Genomic DNA, 21,843 nt, shown 5'->3' on the forward strand with positions numbered 1-21,843 from the left:
ATGCTCCTTCTACCTGGTGCGGTGATAACATCTCTCCTGCATTCCTGATCAAGTTGAAAGAGATGTCTATTGTTTAACAGGTCATTCCCCTCCTTCCCTCAACATCACGCTCATCTCAAGGTACCTCTGTTGTATTGCTGCTCCAATTGTTCCTTGGGTGTCATGCCCCTCCTGAAGTCTAAGTGGGCCATATATTCTGTTCTTCCTTCTCAGTCTGTTGCAATCCAAAAGTATTACTCAATCTCCTCATCAAATTATATGATCTACACTTGGCTTCATCTAATCATCAAGTTTTAATGTTCTTGATTGATGCCCTACTCTGTGGGTTGTGGTGCTTCTTCCTGGGTTTCTCAAATTAAGAAGGACATAGGACAATTTAGCAGCACATTCTGGCTGTGCGTGATGCCCTGTCAGTATAATAAATGGCTATGTGCTAGATAATATACAGAGGGCTGCCCGAGATATCCTTGCTAATGAAAGGGACAGCGAAAGAACAATATGCAACAATATTGCAAAGTAAAGATCAAGATGGGTTAAGTTTATTTGAATTTCTCCTCAAGGTGAGATATTTCACACTAAGCAGTATTGCTTGGGTGATCCCTGAGAATTGCCAAAGATCCTGAGACAGCACCTTCCAAATCCATGACCACTTCCTTCTAGAACGGATACATAATCATAGAATCCCTACAGTCTGGAAGCAAACCATTTAGCCTATCGGGTCCACACCAACCATCCAAAGAGCATCCCACCCACCCCCAGCCCCCTACTCTATCCCTGTATCCTTGCATTTCCCCTGGCTAATCCACCTATCCTGCACATCCCTGGGCATTATGGGGCAATTTATCATTGCCAATCTCCCTAACCTGCACATCTTTGGACTGTGGGAGTAAACCAGAGCACCTGGAGGAAACCCACACAGAGACGGGGAGTATGACCGAACTCCACATGGACAGTCAACAAAGGGTTGATGCTGTGAGGCAGCGGTGCTAACCACTGAGCCACCGTGCACACGTAGGAACACCACAACCTGCAAGTTCCCCTCTAAGTCACTCGCCATCCTGACTTGGAAATATATCGTCATTCCTTCACTGTCACTGGGTCAAAATCCTGGAATTCCCTTCTTATAGAGTCATAGAGTCATACAAGCACAGAAACAGACCTTTCAGTCCCAACCAGTCCATGCAGACCATATTCCCAAACTAAACTAGCTCCATATGAGCATTGTGATTCTACCTACAGCACATGGATTGTAGCGGTTCAAGATGGCAGCTCACCACCACTTTCTCCAGGGCAACTAGGGATGGAAGAGCTTATGCCGGAAACATCGGTTCTCCTGCTCCTTGGATGCTGCCTGACCTGCTGTGCGTTTCCAGCACCACACTCTCAACTAGGAGTGGGCAATAAATTCTGCCTCAGCCAGCAATGCCCACATCCCAAGAGTGAACAATGAAGAAATGCTGCACTGTCTTTTGGATGATATGGAAAACTGATGTCTTACTGTCCTTCCAGAAGGGTAGTAAGACTCCACAGGATGATTTTGAAGAAAGGTAGAGGGGCTGTCCCGGCTGAGTTGCCCAAATGTAGCCTTTCATCCAATATCATTAAACCAGAAAATCTGGTCATTACCTTGCTGTTGTTTGTGGGATCTTGCTGTGTGCAGATGTTCAGTCGTGTTTCAACAGTGACTGTGCTTTAAGAGTGTTTGCTTAACTCTAAAGTGCTCTGGGATGTTCTGAGGTCATGAAAGGCGCTGTGTAAATGGAAACCTTTCTTTCTTAGTGCTTTTACATCTACTCTCTTCAATGAAGCCTGCAGGGTACAACACAACACAACTGAATAGTAAGGCTTTTCATAAATATTTTATTTATATTTAAGTACAATGGTTCATTTGATGTTTCCTCCTAAGCCAAGAAGCACAGATTCATGTGAGTGTAAATAATTGTTTATTTGTGATGGATCATTTCTGACTGCTTTGTAATACTATTTACCCTATTTGTGGCCTCCAAAATACAGATGTTACGTTTCAACTCAAGATTTGTCTTTCTAAGAGAAAGTGAGGGCTGCAGATGCTGGAGATCAGAGCTGAAAATGTGTTGCTGGAAAAGCGCAGCAGGTCAGGCAGCATCCAAGGAACAGGAGAATCGGCGTTTCGGGCTTAAGCCCTTCTTCAGGAATGAGGAAAGTCCTCATTCCTGAAGAAGGGCTTATATCCGAAACGCCGATTCTCCTGTTCCTTGGATGCTGCCTGACCTGCTGCGCTTTTCCAGCAACACATTTTCAGCATTTGTCTTTCTAAGCCAAGCTCCTGGACATTAACCTAGTGAGCACTTGTGTAGTCACAACTCAAGGCACAAGGAGGAGTTAATCAGCTCTTGTGGCTCACTGGTGGTGTCCCCACCTCTGAGCCAGAAGGACTGTGTTCAAGTCCTACATGCTCCAAAGGTGTTTCCACACTGATTGATTAAACTGCTGACAAGGAGGAGCTTTAATTTGTACCACTGCCCTGACATACCTGAGGAAATGTGAAAAATAAATCACCTCTCTACAGCTCAGTGTAATTTACACAAAGACCACTCTATCACGCAATTAACCAAGGTTAAGGAACTAAATGTAATACGTATGGGCGGCATGATGGCTCAGTGGTGAGCAATGCTGCCTCACAGCACTAGGGTCCCAGGTTCGATTCCAACCTCAGGCAATTGACTGTGTGGTGTTTGCACGTTCTCCCTGCGTCTGCGTGGGTTTCCTCCGGGTGCTCCGGTTCCCTCCCACAGTCCAAAGATGTGCAGGTCAGGTGAATTGGCCTTGCTAAATTGCCCGTAGTGTTAGGTGCATTAGTCAGAGGGAAATGAGTCTGGGTGGGTTACTCTTCGGAGGGTCGGTGTGGATTTGTTGGGCCGAAGAGCCAGTTTCCACACTGTAGAAAATCTCATCTAATCATCTCCCAGTTTGCAGATGACACAAAGCTGGGTATAGGGTGGACAGTGAGGAGAGTGCAAAGATGCTTCAGTGTGATTTGGACTGGCTGAGCGAGTGGACAAAGCATAATGTGGATAAATGTGAGGTCATCCACTTTGTGTGCGATAACAGAAAGGGAGACTATTACTTGAACAGCAATAGATTGAGAAATAGGGAGGTACAATGAATTCTTGTGCACAGCCACTGAAAGTAAGCATGCAGGTCCAGCAGGCATAGCAAGAGGATTCCAGTACAGATCAGTAGTCTTGCTGTAATAGTCCAGGGCCTTGGTGAGAGCACAGCAGGAGTATTGTGGGTGGTTTTGAGCTCCTTATCTAAGGAAGGATGATCCTGCTATGGAGGGACTGCAACAAAGGTTTACTGGACTGATTCTTGGTATGGCAAGACTGATATTTGAAGAGAGACTGGATCGACGAGGATTATATTCACTGGAGTTTAGAAGAAGGAAGAGGATCTTATAGAAACCTATTAAATCCTAACAGGACTAGACAGGATAAATGCGGGAAGGATGTTCCCAATGACCAGGGCGTCCAGAACCAGGGGTCACATTCTAGAGATACAGGTAGACCAAATAGGATATGGAGAAATTTCTTCACCCAGAGAGTGTGAGCTGTGGAATTCACTGCCCCAGAAGCTGGCTGAGGCCACGTGTTTTCAAGAATGAATTGGATAAAGTTCTTGGGACTAAAGGGATTAAAGGGTATGGAGTGAAAGCAGGAACAGGGGACTCACTCAGATGATCATCCAAGAGTACCTTGAATGGCAGAGCAGGCCTGAAGGGCTGAATGGCCTACACCTGCTCCTATTTTCTAAGTGTATAGTCCAGGCAAAGACACTCTGACTAATGTGTGCCACTCAGATGTTCATGGTATTCATTCCCACAGAAATGCCAGGCAATGGCCGCTTCTAACAAACGAGAGTCTTACAGTTGCCCCTTGACATTCAATTCCATTACCATTGCTGAATCCCCACCATTTCACTGGGGTCTCTAGTGAAAACTGACCTCGACGAGCTATATAAATACTGTAGCTACAAGGACAGGTTTGGAATTCGGTGTCAATCAACTAATTTCCTGACTTCCCAATACTTGTCAGTTCCCCTCCAAAAAAATGCATTAAGTTGGTTACATAATTGTGTTCTTTCATAGTCTCTGGGTTAAAATCCTGTAATTCCCTTCCATGTGATATTTCCTACAATACATGGACTGCAGTAGTTTAAGAAGGCGGCTCACCTCCTCTCCCAAGCAAGAGTTCACATTCAGTCTGGAGACAGGTTTCTGAGTGCCAATGGAACTGTAGCTCCTGTATGACTGCTCCGAGATGATTTGTTGCCTTGACAGTGATTGATCGTAACCCAGTGGAAAGTTAACACACAGTGTGAGCATTTTCTTCCCAAGCCTTCATTGCCTTCGTTTTAAACTATCACAACTGATTCAGGTATTATTAATCAATTCCCGATGAAGAGCTTAAGGTCGAAATGTTGACTTTCCTGCTCCTCGGATACTGCCTGACCAGCTGTGATTTTCCAGCACCATATTTTTTGATTCAGGTGTTGTTAGCCAGACTTCAGAATGTGAATGTATTATTCTTCCACTTGTTTCTCCCACTCTCTACCTACCCTTTTGTTGCATTATCTCTCGACATTGCAATCTGTCTTTTTCTCTTGTAATAAAGTGGAGATTAATATAGGAGCTCTGCAGAATGGGAAATGGCCTGTTTGATTCTCGTTGAGGTAAGCAGCAAGTATTTTTTGCTGCTGTTGACTGCTCCAAATGTCAAACATGGGAAATATTGAGCTGCAGCCCACTGCAGCAGTTTTAAATCAAAAGCATGCGTTCAATCTGTCCCTCTCCCTCTAAATGCCATGTCTCCTTAGCTTTCTGCAAAACCCTGAGCACAACACTAAAAGTTCAACTGTAAATTGGCAAAGCTTTGGCTGTCAGCCCAGCAGTGCAGGCTCTGAACTGGCTGGCTAAAACATTTAGATAAAGTCTGTATTTCTCTGCTGGCTTCACATCACTGCGGCAGACAGGGTAAAATGTTTGTTTCACATCCAATAATGGGGGTCATAGGCATGTTTTACTGTAGCTACACAATACTCACATCAAGGACACGTTGCAAAATGAACAAAGAACTGATGTGTGACCATGTAGTGTACGGTCAGGAATGAATGGGATTGGCGTGTGGGAATGCAATATATGGTCAGGAATGAATGGGATTGGCATGTGGGGATATGGTGTATGGTCAGGAATGAATGGGATTTGCATGAGGGAACGCATGGGCGGCACAGTGGCACAGTGGTTAGCACTGCTGCCTCACAGCGCCAGAGACCTGGGTTCAATTCCCGCCTCAGGCGACTGACTGTGTGGAGTTTGCACATTCTCCCCGTGTCTGCGTGGGTTTCCTCCGGGTGCTCCGGTTTCCTCCCACAGTCCAAAGATGTGCAGGTCAGGTGAATTGGCCATGTTAAATTGTCCATCGTGTTAGGTAAGGGGTAAATGTAGGGGTATGGGTGGTTTGCGCTTCGGCGGGTCGGTGTGGGCTTGTTGGGCCGAAGGGCCTGTTTCCACACTGTAAAGTAATCTAATCTAAACGCAATATATGGGATTGGCATATGGGGATGTAGAGTATGAGTTTTATTCTCACTTGGTAAATAAAGTTCAATATAGCAGAAAATTGTCATGGGACTAACACTCACATTAGAACAGGCGATGTTGTGTCTCGTTTCTTTTTACATGAGGGTTTTGAATTGTATATTTTGAATGCAGTCAGATGTTTATCGTCTCTGTCTTTCTCTCCGGTCCCTGAAAGGTAAAGAATTCACGGTCAGTATTTGAACTCATCCAGCGTCACCTGCACATGATGGATGACAGTGATGTACATCTTGGAAACATCGACTTAAAGGGAAACATGCTTTCAGGCATCAAGTCACCTCAGATATACTGCATAATGTCAACTTGGCTGAGACAGCTAGACAAAGTCAGTGCTTCGCTGAGCATGGAATGACCTCCAGAAATCTATAGCTTCAGCTGACATTTTGCATTTAAAGAGACAATTTCTCTTCAACCTTCCACACACCGGGCACAGTAACGTTTTTGACGTGTCTTCCTTGCTCATCATTGAGATTACCCCACACCCCCAACTATACAAGGCGGAGTCCTCAACCATGTTTGACCCTTTTCCTGTGCATCTGTGCTTGCTGCTACCTCCTCCCTCCCAGAACTGGGTAGGGTTACCCTTGTACTCTCCTTCTACCCCACCAGCTTCTGTTTCCAAAGGGTCATCCTCCATCATTCCCACAACTTCAAGCATGACGCCACCATCAAAAACATCTTTCCCTCTCCTTTCTGTCAACATTCTGAAGGGACCGTTCCTTCCGTTACATCCTGGTTTGTTCCTTTTTTCATGCTCAACCTCATCCCCCTGCCACAGCACCTTCCCATGCAGTTGTAGGAGATGTCCTTTTATCTTCTCCCACCTCACTGTCCAAGATGCAAACAATCCTTCAAAGTGAACTAACAATTTACTTATCCTTCTTTCAATCTAGTCTCCTGTGTTCACCGATCATGATGCGATCTCCTCTCTATTAAAGAGAGCATAGACTGTGCAAACACTTCACTGAACACCTCAGCTCAGTTGCTTGCCATGTCAATCCCCCATGTCAATCTTGTTCTCATGCACATCTTTCTGTTCTGGGGATTCTGGGGTTTCCCACTGGAACCCAGCACAATCTGAAGAACATCATCTTGTTTTCTCTTTGGGAACTTTACAGTCTTCTCGACTCAACATTGAGTTTCGGAGCTTCTGACCTTGAATTCTGTCCTCTGTTTTGTTTCCCTTGCCTTTCCCTTCGACTCTACCAGGTCTGGTTTTCTTCATTTTGCTTTCAGCAGAATAGAACCAAACTCACCATAACGAATTGAGTTTTTTGAAGAAGTAACAGAGAGGATTGATGAGGGCAGAGCAGTGGACGTGATCTATATGGACTTCAGTAAGACGTTCGACAATGTTCGCCGGGGAGACTGGTTAGCAAGGTTAGATCTCATGGAATACAGGACGAACTAGCCATTTGGATACAGAATGGGCTCAAAAATAGAAGATAGAAGGTTGTGGTGGAGGGTTGTTTTTCAGACTGGAGGCCTATGACCAGTGGAGTGTCATAAGAATCAGTGTTGGTTCCATTACTTTTCATCAGTTATATAAATGATTTGGATGTGAGCATAAGAGGTACAGTTACTAAGTTTGCAGGTGACACTAAAATTGGAGGTGCAGTGGACAGCGAAGATGGTTACCTCAGATTACAACGGGATCTTGATCAAATGGGCCAATGGGCTGAGAAGTGGCAGATGGAGTTTAATTCAGATAAAAGTGAGGTGTTGGATTTTGGGAAAGCAAATCTTAGCAGGGCTTATACACTTAATGGTAAGGTCCCAGGGAGTGTTGCTGATCAAAGAGACCTTGGAGTGCAGGTTCATTGCTCCTTAGAAGTAGAGTTGCAGATAGATAGGATAGTGAAGAAGGCGTTTGGTATGCTTTCCTTTATTGGTCAAAGTATTGAGTATAGGAGTTGAGAGGTCATGTTGTGGCTGTACAGGACATTGGTTAGGACATTTTTGGAACATTGCATGCAATTCTGGTCTCCTTCTTAATGGAAAGATGTTGTGAAACTTGAAAGGGTTCAGAAAAGATTTACAAGGATGTTGCCAGGATTGGAGGATTTGAGCTATAGGGAGAGGTTGAATAGGCTGGGGCTATTTTCCCTGGAGCGTTGGAGGCTGAGGGGTGACCTTATAGAGGTTTATAAAATCATGAGGGCAAGGATAGGATAAATAGACAAAGTTTTTTCCCTGGGGTGGGGGAGTCCAGATCTAGAGGGCATAGGTTTAGGGTGAGAGGGGAAAGATTTAAAAGAGACCTAAGGGGCAACTTTTTCACACAGAGAGTGGTACGTGTATGGAATGAGCTGCCAGAGGAAGTGGTGGAGGAAGGTACAATTGCAACGTTTAAAAGGCATCTGGATGGGTATATGAATAGGAAGGGTTTAGAGGGATATGGGCCAGGTGCTAGCAGGTGGGACTAGATTGAGTTGGGATATCTGGTCAGCATGGACAGGTTTGACTGAAGGGTCTGTTTCCGTGCTGTACATCTCTATGACTATGACTCTATGACCTACTATGTACACCCACTCTGTACCTTTCTTGCTCTTCCCCACAATCGTTTATTGCCAATCTCTTTGCTTTAATTCATGGGAGATGGCTTGCATGATAAAATTGCCTTATTGGCTTGCCTCCTTGATTACTCCACAATCAGGTACTAATTTAACCACAGACTTAATGCTGGTGGGAAGGAGATATAGAGTCAAGATTAGAGTGGTGCTGGAAAAGCACAGCAGGTCAGGCGGCATCCGAGGAGCAGGAAAATCCCTTCATCAGTCTATATCTCCAGCATCTGCAGTACCCACCTCTACTCAGGCCGGAGATATAGCCAACCAAGGCAGTGCTATACTGTCGAGGTCATACACCCGAAGCATGTGCAGGTGGCGAGTACAGGATCACCTTGTTGTTTGCTGGCTTGTGACCATTACCTGTTGCATGTACACAGTGTGTCTGATGTTGTCCAGTATACTACCCAAATACACCCTTGCAGGTACACACACAAGGTAAACCTTGCAGGAATAGTTGCAAAGCTACAGAATGTGATTTCACTGAAGCTCATTTCCATTAAAATCCATCACAAAGGCACTTCTAGACAAATTCAAAGCATATACCATCGATACACTGCTTGAAGAAGAAAGCAAGTTCGAACCAATTGTTGCCACATCTTCAGGTGCTTGATTCTACAAAGTCCATCGCATTCTTCAATGAGGTTAATAAAATGGAATCTTATACACCATGTTGTGTGCCTCACCCAACAACAAAGTGTCCAGAATGTCAACATATATACAAGATATGGGCGGCATGGCGGCTCAGTGATTAGCATTGCTGCCTCACAGCGCCAGGGACCTGGGTTCGATTCCAGCCTTGGGTGACTGTCTGTCTGGAGTTTGCACGTTCTCCCAGTGTCTGTGTGGATTTCCTCTGGTTGCTCTGGTTTCCTCCCACAGTCCGAAGATGTGCAGGTTAGGTCAACTGGCCGTGCTAAATTGCCCATAGGGATGTGTAGGTTAGGTGCATTAGTCAGGGGCAAATATAGGGTAGGGGAATGGGTCTGGGTGGGTTACTCTTCGGCTGTGGACTTGTTGGGCCGAAGGACCTGTTTCTATATTGTAGGGATTCTGATTCTAATTCTCTATTCCACAAGAGGACATTGGGCTAAAATATGCATGAAACCCAGTTGCCCAGAGAAATCCAAAGTACAACACAATACAGCAGATAAAGAAGAGCTGACTATGGAACAATGTCAAGGACATTTCCACACAAACATGTAATGGAGTCCAGGAAGTAGTTGTGACATCACAGTTTACAGACCTCAGTCAGACAGTACATGTGGTCAGTTTGGTATCCACATGGACACCATTGAAAAGCTGAAGCCGTTACCTTCATCCATGTGATACACCCCAAAAGGAATGGACATCATGCTCTGTATGCCAAAATTGGTGCAAATATCATCCCTTTTCTTTCCAAGAGGTATATTGGGATACCTGCAATAATGTAGTGTGGTCCACACATAATAAGCTAACCGTGTATAATAGCTCTAACAGCCCATACTTTAGTATTACCCATCTTCAATATTAACACAAAGTAAAAATCAAAAGAAATGTGGATACTGTAAATCAGAGATGCAAATAGAAATTACTGGAAAAGCTCAGCAGATCTGTGAAGAGAGAAATCGGAGTTAATGTTTTGGGTCGAGTGACCCTTCCTCAGAATATTAATACACCTATTCAGGATGGACATCTATAACCTCTTACATTGTTAACAGACCACCTACCATTGGCTCTACTAGCCTGCGCAGATCTTCATATTATTACAATCCTTAAAGTGCCACAAAAAAGACTCCAGACCACCACATCAATCTGACATAGTTAGGTCACGGCTGAGCTGACTAGAACAGATTCAGCAAGTTACATCAAATGATGACCAAACATAGCAGCTCAAAAACAAAAATCAGCTTCTTCATTTGGTGATTTTGATGCATCCAATAGTTCCGCAAGTTAGTACGTTCATTGTGGTCATTCACAGATGAATTAGGACTCTCCAGGAATGTCATTTCTAAATGCAAATAAGTGGTAATTTTAGCAAGCTCTATGTCAAGATATACTAGACTATATTCACATACGTAACATGAATCCATGTGGCAATCAATAAGCACTAATGGATAAATCAGGTTGTGTGAAATATGTCAATTCCATCAATCTCAACAACTGAGAGAGGCTGTTTCATTAGATTTTCTTTTGTGCAACAAATCAAAGATTCAATGTGTACAACAGTCGTCAGGACGTCAGCCACCATATTCCATTTATACGGAGCCCCTTACTAAACTGAGTCTGACAACTGTCTTTAGTCTAAGTGCACCAGTCCCAGACATGTCAAAGACAGGATGTTTAACATATCACAACCCTCAGTCAAACAGTCTTGTAGAGCGCACTGTTGGTATTGCAAAATTCTTGATAGTCATATGCAAACTGATTCACCAAGAATTTTGACTAGCTATATTAAATCTATGTATTGCTCCCGAAGGTAATGGTTACTCTCCCCGGAAGCTGTCATTATTGGGAGACAGATCCCGACAGTTCTTCCCTCCCACACTGTCATTGCCTGACACTTTTATTGTTAGAAAGAAGGGAATAATTGATACATAAGCAAGTGGTAAACATGCAAGCAGTTATTCCAACTTAAACCAGAACAAATCACAGGATTTCAAGATTTTCATACAAACACATTAGTCTGTGGAAAGATACTGTATCATTGTGACAAGCTGTATGATGTTTTAATGAGTAATGGTCAAGATCTATGAAGATATAACCAACATATCCAAACTGCGCGTAAGCAATCACCTCTCATACAGGGTTACGTCACAGAGACAGAACATACCAATCTACACAACATGACAAATGAGACACATCCACTTGAGATGACAGACAGCTCACTATAGCGTGAAGCTACATCGCCAACTCGTGATAACCATATAAGGACTGGATCTTGTTGTGTTGTGTATCTGCCAAAGAGTCATAACGTCATAGAACGGTACAGCACGGAAACAGACCATTCGGTCCAAGTTGTCCATGCCGACTGGATATCCTAAACTGATCTAATTCCATTTGAGAGCATTTGGTAAATCCCTCAAAACCCTTCATTTTCGTATACACATCCAGATGCTTTTAAATGTTGCAATTATACCAGCTTCCACCACTTCTTCTAGCAGCTCATTCTATATGTAAAAACCCCTCTGCATGAAAAGGTTGCCTCTTAGGTTCCCTTTAAATCTTTCCCCTCTCACTGAAAACCTATGCCCTCTAGTGTTGGACTCCGCTGTTCTGGGGGTAAAAATCCTTGGCTATTCGTCCTACCCATGCCCCTCATGATTTTATAAACCTCTATAAGGCCACCCCTCTGCCTACGATGCTCCAGGGAAAACAGCTCTAGCCTATTCAGCTTCTTCCTATAGCTCAATCCCTCCAATCCTGGCAACCTCCAAGGCATTATCTTAATGTGTAGAGATAATATAAGCACTCATGTAAATGTATATCATGAAACAGGTGCCATTCGTTAAAAAGGGAATTTGTTATATAACTGTACAGATTCTTATTAGATTCTTATTAGATTCCCTACAGTGTGGAAGCAGGCCCTTCGGCCCAACCAGTCCACACCGACCCTCCAAAGATTAACCCACCCAGACCCATTTCCCTCCGACTAATGCACCTAACACTATGGGCAATTTAACATGGCCAATTCACCTGACCTGCACATCTTTGGACTTGCCAAACAGACCTGTACCTTTAGGCAAGTTACATGATATCATGACATATGAAGCTCTGAGTATAAAGATCCTGGTTTTCGGTCATTTCCTGGTCAGTGCAATGGTCAGTAAATACAAAAGCATGATTCTGTGTAACTCTGAAAGCTTTTGTGCACTGTATGGTCAATTCTGGCATTTCAATTACTTTCATTCATACAAACAGTGACAGTAGCTGTGGATTTTTCTATTGCCAGCTCAAGGATTCAATTTTCTTTCCTTCAACTTGCTTGCCTGGCACTCCGGGGTGATGAATGTCATAGCCCTGCATTTTTTAAAATCAGGTTTTAATTAGCTTCAGTTTGAGATTTTCAATTTCCATTGCAGTTAGGGTTGTGCACCCAACAGAACATCTATAGGTCATCCGCTCAGTCAACTGCTCTACAAGAACTTTAACTTACCCAGCCAGCCATGGATTCCATCCCAATGCTATAGACATAAATAAAACCAAAATCAAACCTGGTTCAAGTCACTGATTCTCTCTTCCATTACTGTAGGAATCTTACTTCCAGGAGATGACATTTACTTAGAAAACTGCACTAAAGCTGCCTGACTCCTGGATTAAGACATACTGCACATTATTGTTTATCACAGACTGATCCTTGCTTCCGTTCCTGCTATTGTCCCCGTCTCCACCATCCAGTTTCTAGTGCTCTCTCTCTCTCTGTCTCACTTCACAGCTTGCATTGCCGTCCCTCTGCTCCAGTCTCTCACCGGTTCCAGGTGATTCTTATTGGCCATGTTGCCATCCACCTCATGCTGTATGATTCTATGACGCATTACTGTTCTTGTGAAATTTGCATTCAGTGAGCAAGTGGTGCATTCTGAAAAACTAGAAGACCAGCAAGGCTTGGATAGTTCTGAAGAACAGTCACATCAGATTCGAAATGTTAACTCTGTTTCTCTCTCCGGACGAATGCTGCCTGTCCTGCTGAGTTTCTCCAACACTCTTCTTCTTTACTTCTGGGGTTGTTGGACAATTACTTATACACTACTAGAGAGAAAGCAAGGTGTAGTGAGACAGCCAGTAGTTCCTCTGCATGTGATAGAGGGGATTCATGCATAACCATTTCTGTGTTTAACACATGGAGCAGGCTTTGAAGAGTGAACTCCATTACATTCAGCTCCATTTTTAATCCAAGGGGTACTTTTCCCAGAGTCCATCAGACAAGTGAAAGCCAGCCATTAAACTTTAGGGCATTGTCACGATTCAACCTGGGGTCTTAAGTTTTGGCTGGAGAACTTTCACTATTGCTAGGAATTTGGGACTCTTATCCAAAACATTCTCTCACTCCCCCGCTGACCTCCTGTTCACCTCAGACCCAATCCTGGTCGAGACAATTGGGAGTTTAGTGACCAACATCCTGAGATTTCCACTGGATACAGAAAATGTAGGGTCTACTTTGAAAAGCTCGTTTACCGTGACTGTATTCCATTTTCAATCCATTGGTTTTGCTGAGGCAGAGCTCATTTTTATGACCGTTTCTATCTTCCGCTTTGACAGGCAATCAATATGAATGCCCTTGCCAATACTGTCATTGTAATACCACTGATCTTTGCTAGAATCTGCATAATATAAGACCCTGTGAGTAAATGCAAAGGCCATGGAAGCCAGTCTCATTGTAACTGCAGTCAAACAAACCCTGCTCTGCACGCTTTGTTAATTGATAATACTGTCTCACCCTCTGTGTGTTCCTATGAACTGTTAAGGATACTCCTGGCCCTAAATGGCAGCCGCAGAGTCAGCAACACTTGGTGCCGTATTCTGCTTTCTGAGCAATCAGCAATAGCTCTTGATTAGACCCAGGGTGTTAGGCAAGGGCTTCTTGTTCCTGCAGCTTTGCTAGCCCAAGTATGTCTTATTCAGTTGAATTTTCAGCCACTTAGATCAAGCAGCTAGCAAGATTTGCCCTCCCTACATAAACCAGGCATTCTGTTTCCTGTTTGCTTTGTCTTGTCCGTCTGGCCTTCAAACATTGGATGCGAAGCAAAAGAAAAATGAGAAAAGTATGGCGGAGAATTCTATGGTTGGAAATGGTGCTCTGCTATTTGTTCGGGTCTCTTGTTTGTAATCTCCTCCAGTCTGGAAGCTGTTCCTTTTGAATTTGATTGGAAATGATGTGTGTAAAACATGCTGAGTTCTGCAGGACAGATTCAGTGTCATGCATTATATCACTTTACTGAAGATCTGCAAATGTTATGTCAATAACAGACACACTGTGTGAATGTGCTGCGCTTTGCAAGCTAAAAATAGCGAATTGGCTGTGCCACCTTCTCAATGTGAGGCTAATATTAGAGTATCTTTTTACTTGCAAATGAAGTTTGTAACATCTTCCTCCTCTCCTCTGTCTCTCTCTCTCCCTCTCCCCTTGATCCCAATTGACCTCTTTCAATAAAATGCCACCAGCTTTGATATATGTTAATTGTGACGTGAGAAAAATGATGAGACTATCACAAGCTACAAAAAAGGAAGTATTGATTATCACCCGTGGCACCGTAAGTCAGCAAAACATTAATTCTTTTGACAGTGTCAAAGTTAATCGGATGGTCACATGTGTGATCCTTCTCCCACAAGGTCAAGAGCCTTTTTGGGGCAAGAATGGACAGGAGGGGAGGGGAGACTTCCAATTCAGGGTCTCACCTCACACCCCTTCATTTGTATTCAGGCAGCATTGTTTAAACAAAAATCCTGTGTCTTTTTGGAACTGAGACCAAAGTCATTATGCAAGGTGTACATTGTTAGTGTCCCTCCCTCTGAGCCAGGAGATCGAGGTTCGTGCCCCACCTGCTCAAGAGGTGTGTAATGCCATCTCCGAGCAGGTTGGTTAGAAAATATCTTCAGGGAGTAAATGTTTTACAGGACTAACTGTATCCCTTTCCAACCCTGCTTTGTGCTGAAGGGCTGTGCAAAGCCCTTTTCACTGTGAAAGGTACTAAACATTGGACCTGTTGATTCCAGGCTAGGTTAAACAGTCAAATTTATTTGCAACTAAGAAAGTTACACAGAAGCAGAGACACACCGCAATGAAGTAACAGTACAGCTCCCAGACGAATAGAGATTTAAAAGCAATAAAATGCCTCAAAACTGTAACTGTTGCCAGCAATAATGATTTTGATGAACTATCTGATGAATTATTACCTGCCAAAGGAAAAGAACCCAAAGGAGCCACCCTTGACTATTTCTATAACCGGCCATATGAATCAGGAAATTTAAGTCCTTAGGTCTTGCAGAATATTCTGGGAATCCAAATGTTCAAATTCAAAGTTATGATGCAAAATTCACAAAGAGTTTACTAATGGATAGAGACTTCCCTGAGGGAGGAGTTACCATCCAGCTGGAGTAGATGTGGAAGTTATTGGGAGCATCAGGACGAGATAATGTGAGGTCCAGCTCAGGCCTGTTACTTAGCTGAGGAGAGGTGGAGGAGACATGGAAGAAATCGAGATCCTGAGTGTGACTGAGTTTGAAAGAGAGAGAGGAGAAGAAAATCAACCTGTGTCAGGAGGTGAGGTTATTCGTTGGTTTAATGATTGCTGATTTATCTTAGCATTATTTCCCTCTCTTCAAAGTTGAGACTTTTATCTAAGATGGTGGTGACTCGAAAAAAAAATCACTTATAAAACAAAGTAAAACGTTGTTTACAGTGGGCCTGACTCCTGACAAAGAGCTCAGCACACTCATTGGAAAAGAAGCCACCAACTGGGAAATCAATTATCCCTGGATTGTTAATACAGATAATGCTCTGGAGACCCGGGTTCAAATCCTGCCACGGCAGATGGTGGAATTTGAATTCAATAAAAATTTGGAATTAAGAGTCTGATGGTGACCATGAAACCATCGGCCTCACTAGTGTCCTTGAGGGAAGAAAACTGCCATCCTTACCTGGTACGCCTTACATGTGACCCAGACCCACAGCAATGTGGTTTACTCTTAACTGCCTTCTGGGTAATTAGGAATGAGCAGTAAATGCTGGCCTAGTCAGCGATGCTCACACTTGTGAATGAATAAAACGTTTGGCTGACTAAGAAAAGGAGAACTCAGAAATAACAAAATGACAGACAGAACCAAGATGATTAATTATTCAGCCTGTATTGCTGTATGGCAGCAAAGCCTAGAGTCTAGGCCCTAGACAAACCACATTTATCAGGAAAAAAAGGCTCAATAACCCTCAATCTCCAATCTTTACAGCACTTTGTTGGCATCAGAAGGAATGACAAAGTCCCCAGTGAAGCAACCCTTTCAAGGATAAACATGCCAAGCATGCTAATGCCACTTAATAGAGAAGGCTTCAATGGCTTGAAGTACAGATTGGAAGGCAGTTGCATCCCAGTGAACCGACTGAGTTGGGAGGTGCCCGCACACTTGGAGCCCAACACAGGATCCAAAGCTCTGACTCAAGGATCTTGTCTGAAGAGGCACAACTGCATCAACATCAATCACGACAAGTGGGAGACTGGAGCTGAAGACTGATACCAGCTGTGGGGAAGGGTTCACCCACCATAGTGGACTGTGGTATCAGAAACTCCAAAGCAAATGCCAGCCCTGCAAACACGATATCAACAGAGATCATCTCAACCAGAGACGACTTTGCCTGTGGCTAATGTTGTGGGAGACTTTGCCTTTCCAGAATCAGAATGCTTCATCAAAGGAAATGCAGCATATATGAGCCCATCAAGGTTCTGAATCTACATTCCCAGCACCTCTCACACATAGAAATACAGACCTGTCCTGCGTTGCTGGAGCAGGACAATTATATTCTGTTCTGTCTTCACCTGACCTTGAATCGAGAGTGTGGTGCTGGAAAAGCACAGCAGGTCAGGCAGCATCTGAGGAGCAGGAGAGTCGACGAGGCTGATTTCCAGCTGGACAGTGGTCAGGTGCATAGAGGTAGCCTGATATTTCCATTAGTTTGGTCTCATTAAAAAGGCTCCAAAGGGACAATAGATATTCACTAACAAACTACTACTCCCTTTAGCTGCACGTGGTGGGACTTGAACCTACATCCCTAGTGCATTAGGCTGGCCCTCTGGCTTACTAATTCAGTGACACAGAACACTATAGCAGTGTGAGGACCTAGAAGAGACTAGCTTTTGAGGAAAATACAGTTCAGGAAGAGGCCCATTGTTGGAGTTGGAAGAGGTGACAGAAAAGGTCAAGGCATGAAATAGTTTAAACGTATGGATAAGAATAATGATTTTATAATTATAGTACTAAATTTGAGGCACTGCTGGAGCAGGCACCTATGTAAATCAGCAAGCAAGGGTGATGAGGGGATTAGTTACACGTGGTAGGGATTTCTTAAACATGGCGTGGAGGAGGTTGGGAGTTCAGTCAGGAGAACACAGGGGTGGCATGATGGCTCAGTGGTTAACGCTGCTGCCTCACAGCACCGGGTTTGATTCCAGCCTCGGGTGACTGTCTGTGTGGAGTTTTTACATTCTCCCCGTGTCTGCGTGGGTTTCCTCCGGGTGCTCTGGTTTCCTCCCACAGTCCAAAGATGTGCAGGTCAGGTGAATTGGCCATGCTAAGTTACCCATAGTGTCCAGGGATGTGCAGGTTTAGTGGATTAGCCATGGGAAATGCAGAGTTACAGGGATAGGGTAGGGGATGGGATGCTCTTCAGAGGATCAGGATGGGCTGAGTACCCTGCTTTCACACCATATGGATTCGATAGTGCAGTGACCAGAACATTAGAATAGCCATATGTCCTGGTGACAAAAGCACGTATTGGGGTTTTAGCAGCATTTGGGTTAAGCAAGGAGCAGAGCTGGGTGGTGTTACAAAATTGGAGGTTGAAGTCCTTCCCCATTTGAACAGGATGTCACAGTAATGAAGTGATGGCTGGAGAATGAGATGGTGCACCTGGCATGAGTACAAAAAATTACTTCCAGGGGCTGAAGACATTGGCTTTGGTTCCTCCCTGTAATAATATCCCCAGATATACCTGGCCCCTCTGTGCCACCACTACTCCCCCGCCCCCATTCCCTATGCCTGCACACCAACGTGCTGGAGATGCACAATCCATGGGGTAGTTGGCACCCGGAATAAAACTGTGAATTCCTGCTAGCCAGGTTGACCCACTCTTCACTTGGTGCCCAGGCAGGATTTGTTGGACTGCCTCTTCCGCACCCTGTAAGATTGCCGCAGTTAGCAGCTGCTCAAAGCACATTTAAACCAAGCCTTTAACTAATGTGTCGAGTGTGACAGTCCGTCTGTAGAGCTGAAACAGGAAATGGCAGCTTGATCTTAATAAACAGTATCATTGCATTATTGCACAACATCTGTGCTCAAATCGATCACTTTGAAGAGATCCAGCAGCGTCTGCAAGGTTATTCAGTTTCTGTATTATTGGGCTCGCAATCTTCTTGCAATTTGCACAGATACTCGAGAGCTCTGCATATTGTCTGCATTTTATTTCCAATGAGTCCTCAGAGTGGTGAATATTTACTGGGTGTCGCCAGGATTGTCTCAATATTTACTGGGGATGCAGAAGAATCTCAACTGGTGCAGAGTGCTCTTGAGAGTGTATTTATATTTACAGAGCATTCCAGTTGTGTCTTTATTTTACATGCTGGACAACAACATATAATGCCCAGGAATACATGCACTGAACCTCCAGGCCATTGGAGGTTCAGTAAGAATCACAGCAGAAAGACTTTATCTGATTAGGTTAACTTGTCTTCCTAATAAAGCTGTGTTTGTGAGCTGTGCTGAAGTGCTTCAGTGCCTGATAAAATACTTGCAGCATGATATATCTAACTCAGCACCCAGTTTGTGCACAGCAAGCTCCCACAAGCAACATCAGGGAAATAATTAGATAACACACTTTAATGAGACAAGGCCAGCAGGGCTATGGTTTGGAAAAAAAGTGCCCAGCCATTAAAAAACACTGAACATCCTCAGCAAAAAGTTGTCAGCTCAAAATCTGCAGAGGTTACAGCATAAAAAGACAAGTTAGACCACGAGTGCAGTGGGACATGAACTTGTTGTAATGTCTGCACTGGCTCTCCAAATCAGCATCTTATCTATTGCCTTCCCCTGTCTTCTCCCTGGGACCTTGCACATCCTTCCTTTTCAAATACAGCAAACTTTTTATTGCCTGAGACCTTGGGCCCAGGAATGTTCTGGTTGTTTGGATAAACAAGAGGTCCACCTAATCAACGTAAAAGCACACGCTGAGTAATGAAAAATAATGCAGAAGGTATACACATCATTGTTATACTTTATTTACAGCATAAATCACTTAAATAATAATGCAACTTTGCTCGAGATACTTTGTCTTCTCACTTGCACCTCAACTGACGACTCAGACATTGCAGTGAATCACAGTATTTGAGGAGAAATTGACTTGAAATTGAATTATCTGTTGGTATTTCATGTGGCCATTCGATTGAACAATAAGTATATTTACATTGAGGTAAATACATTCAAAACTTAGAATAATTGGACAATAATACAGTAAACATAGAACATAGAACTTAGAACCACTCTGGGTCCCACTGACCACTGATCATCCACTCCACTCCAAGCCCACTGATTGTTGGTTGTACCATTCCATCCTGGACCCACTGGCCACTTCACATCCCGCTCCACTCTGGGCCCCACTGACTGCTGACCATCCTGCCCAACTGACTGCTGACCATCCTGCCCCACTCTGGGCCCCACTGACTGCTGACCATCCTGCCCCACTGACTGCTGGCCATCCTGCCCCACTCTGGGCCCCACTGACTGCTGACCATCCTGCCCCACTGACTGCTGACCATCCTGCCCCACTCTGGGCCCCACTGACTGCTGACCATCCTGCCCCACTGACTGCTGGCCATCCTGCCCCACTCTGGGCCCCACTGACTGCTGACCATCCTGCCCCACTGACTGCTGACCATCCTGCCCCACTCTGGGCCCCACTGACTGCTGACCATCCTGCCCCAATCTGGGCCCCACAGACTGTTGACCATCCTGCCCCACTAACTGCTGACCATCCTGCCCCACTCTGGGCCCCACTGTCTGCTGGCCATCCTGCCCCACTCTGGGCCCCACTGACTGCTGACCATCCTGCCCCAATGACTGCTGGCCATCCTGCTCGACTCTGGGCCCCACTGTCTGCTGGCCATCCTGCCCCAATGACTGCTGGCCATCCTGCCCCACTCCGGGCCCTCAGCTGCTGTGGTGCTCTGATGCTGTCGGCACTGCGCACTCCACAAGATAAGTAATAAAAACCAAAAAAAAAATTTAAAAAGAGAAGAATGAAATAAAGGGAAAAAAAGAGAAGCAGGTAGAAAGGGGGGGGGGGGGCAAGTCTGAGCCGGCATGCTGCCTACTCCAACACTGCCATCTCAGTAACAAAATGCCTTGACAGGCCTCCGCAGTGAAGAATTCAACAGATTCATTAGCTTCTGAGGGTAGATATTCCTCCTTATCTCTGACCTAAATGTGTGACTCTGTATTCTGTGTTCATGCCCTCTGGTCCTAAACTCTCCCCGAATGGATTTACCTGTCAAGTTCCCCGAAGAATCTTGTATGGTTCAATCAGATAACCTCTCATTCTTCTAACTTCCAATGAGTAGAGGCCCAATCTACTCAACCTCTCCTCATTGATTGTCCCGTCATAGCCAGTAATGCAGCCTAATGTATCTTCTCTGGACTGCCTCCAATGCCAGTGCATCTTTCTTTCGTTAAGGGGCCCAAAACTGTTCATAGTATTCCTGCTGTGGCCTGCTAAGTTAGTTTTAGCAATCAGCTTTATTTTGTAATAGTGTGAACAAAACCTCCCTACTTTTATATTCCGTTCCCTATGAAATAATGGCCAACATTCAATTTGCTTTCCCTATTACCTACTGAACTTAGATGCGAGCTTTTTTGAGATGCATGAATGTAGAATCCTAAATCCTTCTGTTCTGTCATTTTCTGCAGTCTTTCTTCATTTAAACAATATTCAGCTCCTCCACTCTTCCTACCAAGGTGCCTCACATTCCACCACATCATATCCCATCTGCCAAGACTTTGCTCATTTTTTAACTTATCTCCATCCCTTTGCAGACTCTTACTGTCATCCTCACCACTTGCCTGAGCAGAAATCTCTCCCTTGCTTCTATTACACATTAGGCCTCCCCCACATATGCATGAAGGGGGATAAATTGTAGGCCTACATAGAAAAGAGCAGGAAAGCAGAGCAAATTGAATAACGTTCAAAGAAAAGACATAATGGAGTGAATGGCCCCCTTTTTTGTGCTATACTATTCTATGATACACAGCAATCTGTCTTTTAAAGGTTCATGTCAATGATGCCAAGGAGCTGCACATCACTGATTATAAAAAAGCACAGTGTGGGTGAAGTTAGAAGAGACAAAAAGCATTGCTGGAAGACACAATAGTATCTCTGGAAGAAACAAACAGAAAAGATGGACTTGAACATCTGTTACTTAGTGTAACCAAAAGTAGAACCTGATGTTTCTATGATTACCATGCATAGCAGTATTTGTTATTTTTAATTAATAAAATTATTTTGCCTGAAAGTAGTCTTTGCCTTCTCCTTGACCAGTCTGTGAAGAAACCAAACCTCATAATGTATCATCAAACCACATGATAAGTGAGGATAAGGCTCCAAAACTACTAGAGTAAACAGCTAGTAAGACCTTGGGGTATTTTTTTAAAAGTTGAAACAATAGAAGTAGCCTGAATGGGTGTGGCCAAACTCTCGCAGATCCAGGATTTTAAATTAGCTTTAAGCAGTTATTGCTGGGGTCTGAGCAGGGTTGGAAGGCAGTGAATCTCTCCCAGCTACTACACTGTCTCCTTGAGTTTTGTCTGGATGCTTTCCTCCTGAGCTGCTGGAGTTGTGTGTGAGTCAAATCTGTTTTCCGAATTTGCCTTTTGCCAAGGGTGTGTTTACAGGATGTTACTATATTGGAA

The 21,843-nt window shown here is 44.2% G+C and overlaps 1 protein-coding gene across 2 annotated transcripts in view; it reads right to left on the reverse strand.

Moving 5' to 3' along the window:
- fam163aa (family with sequence similarity 163 member Aa) overlaps window positions 1–21,843 on the reverse strand; it is an 87,505-nt gene that overhangs the window by 14,106 nt on the left and 51,556 nt on the right. For both annotated transcript variants that reach the window (XM_043700012.1, XM_043700013.1), the window contains exon 2: window positions 5,677–5,782. The gene's annotated coding sequence lies outside the window, so the exon portion shown is untranslated. The remainder of the gene's footprint in view (window positions 1–5,676; window positions 5,783–21,843) is intronic.

This window comes from Chiloscyllium plagiosum, chromosome 11 (assembly GCF_004010195.1).
Source record: "Chiloscyllium plagiosum isolate BGI_BamShark_2017 chromosome 11, ASM401019v2, whole genome shotgun sequence".
In the NCBI taxonomy this organism is placed as follows: Eukaryota; Metazoa; Chordata; class Chondrichthyes; order Orectolobiformes; family Hemiscylliidae; genus Chiloscyllium; species Chiloscyllium plagiosum.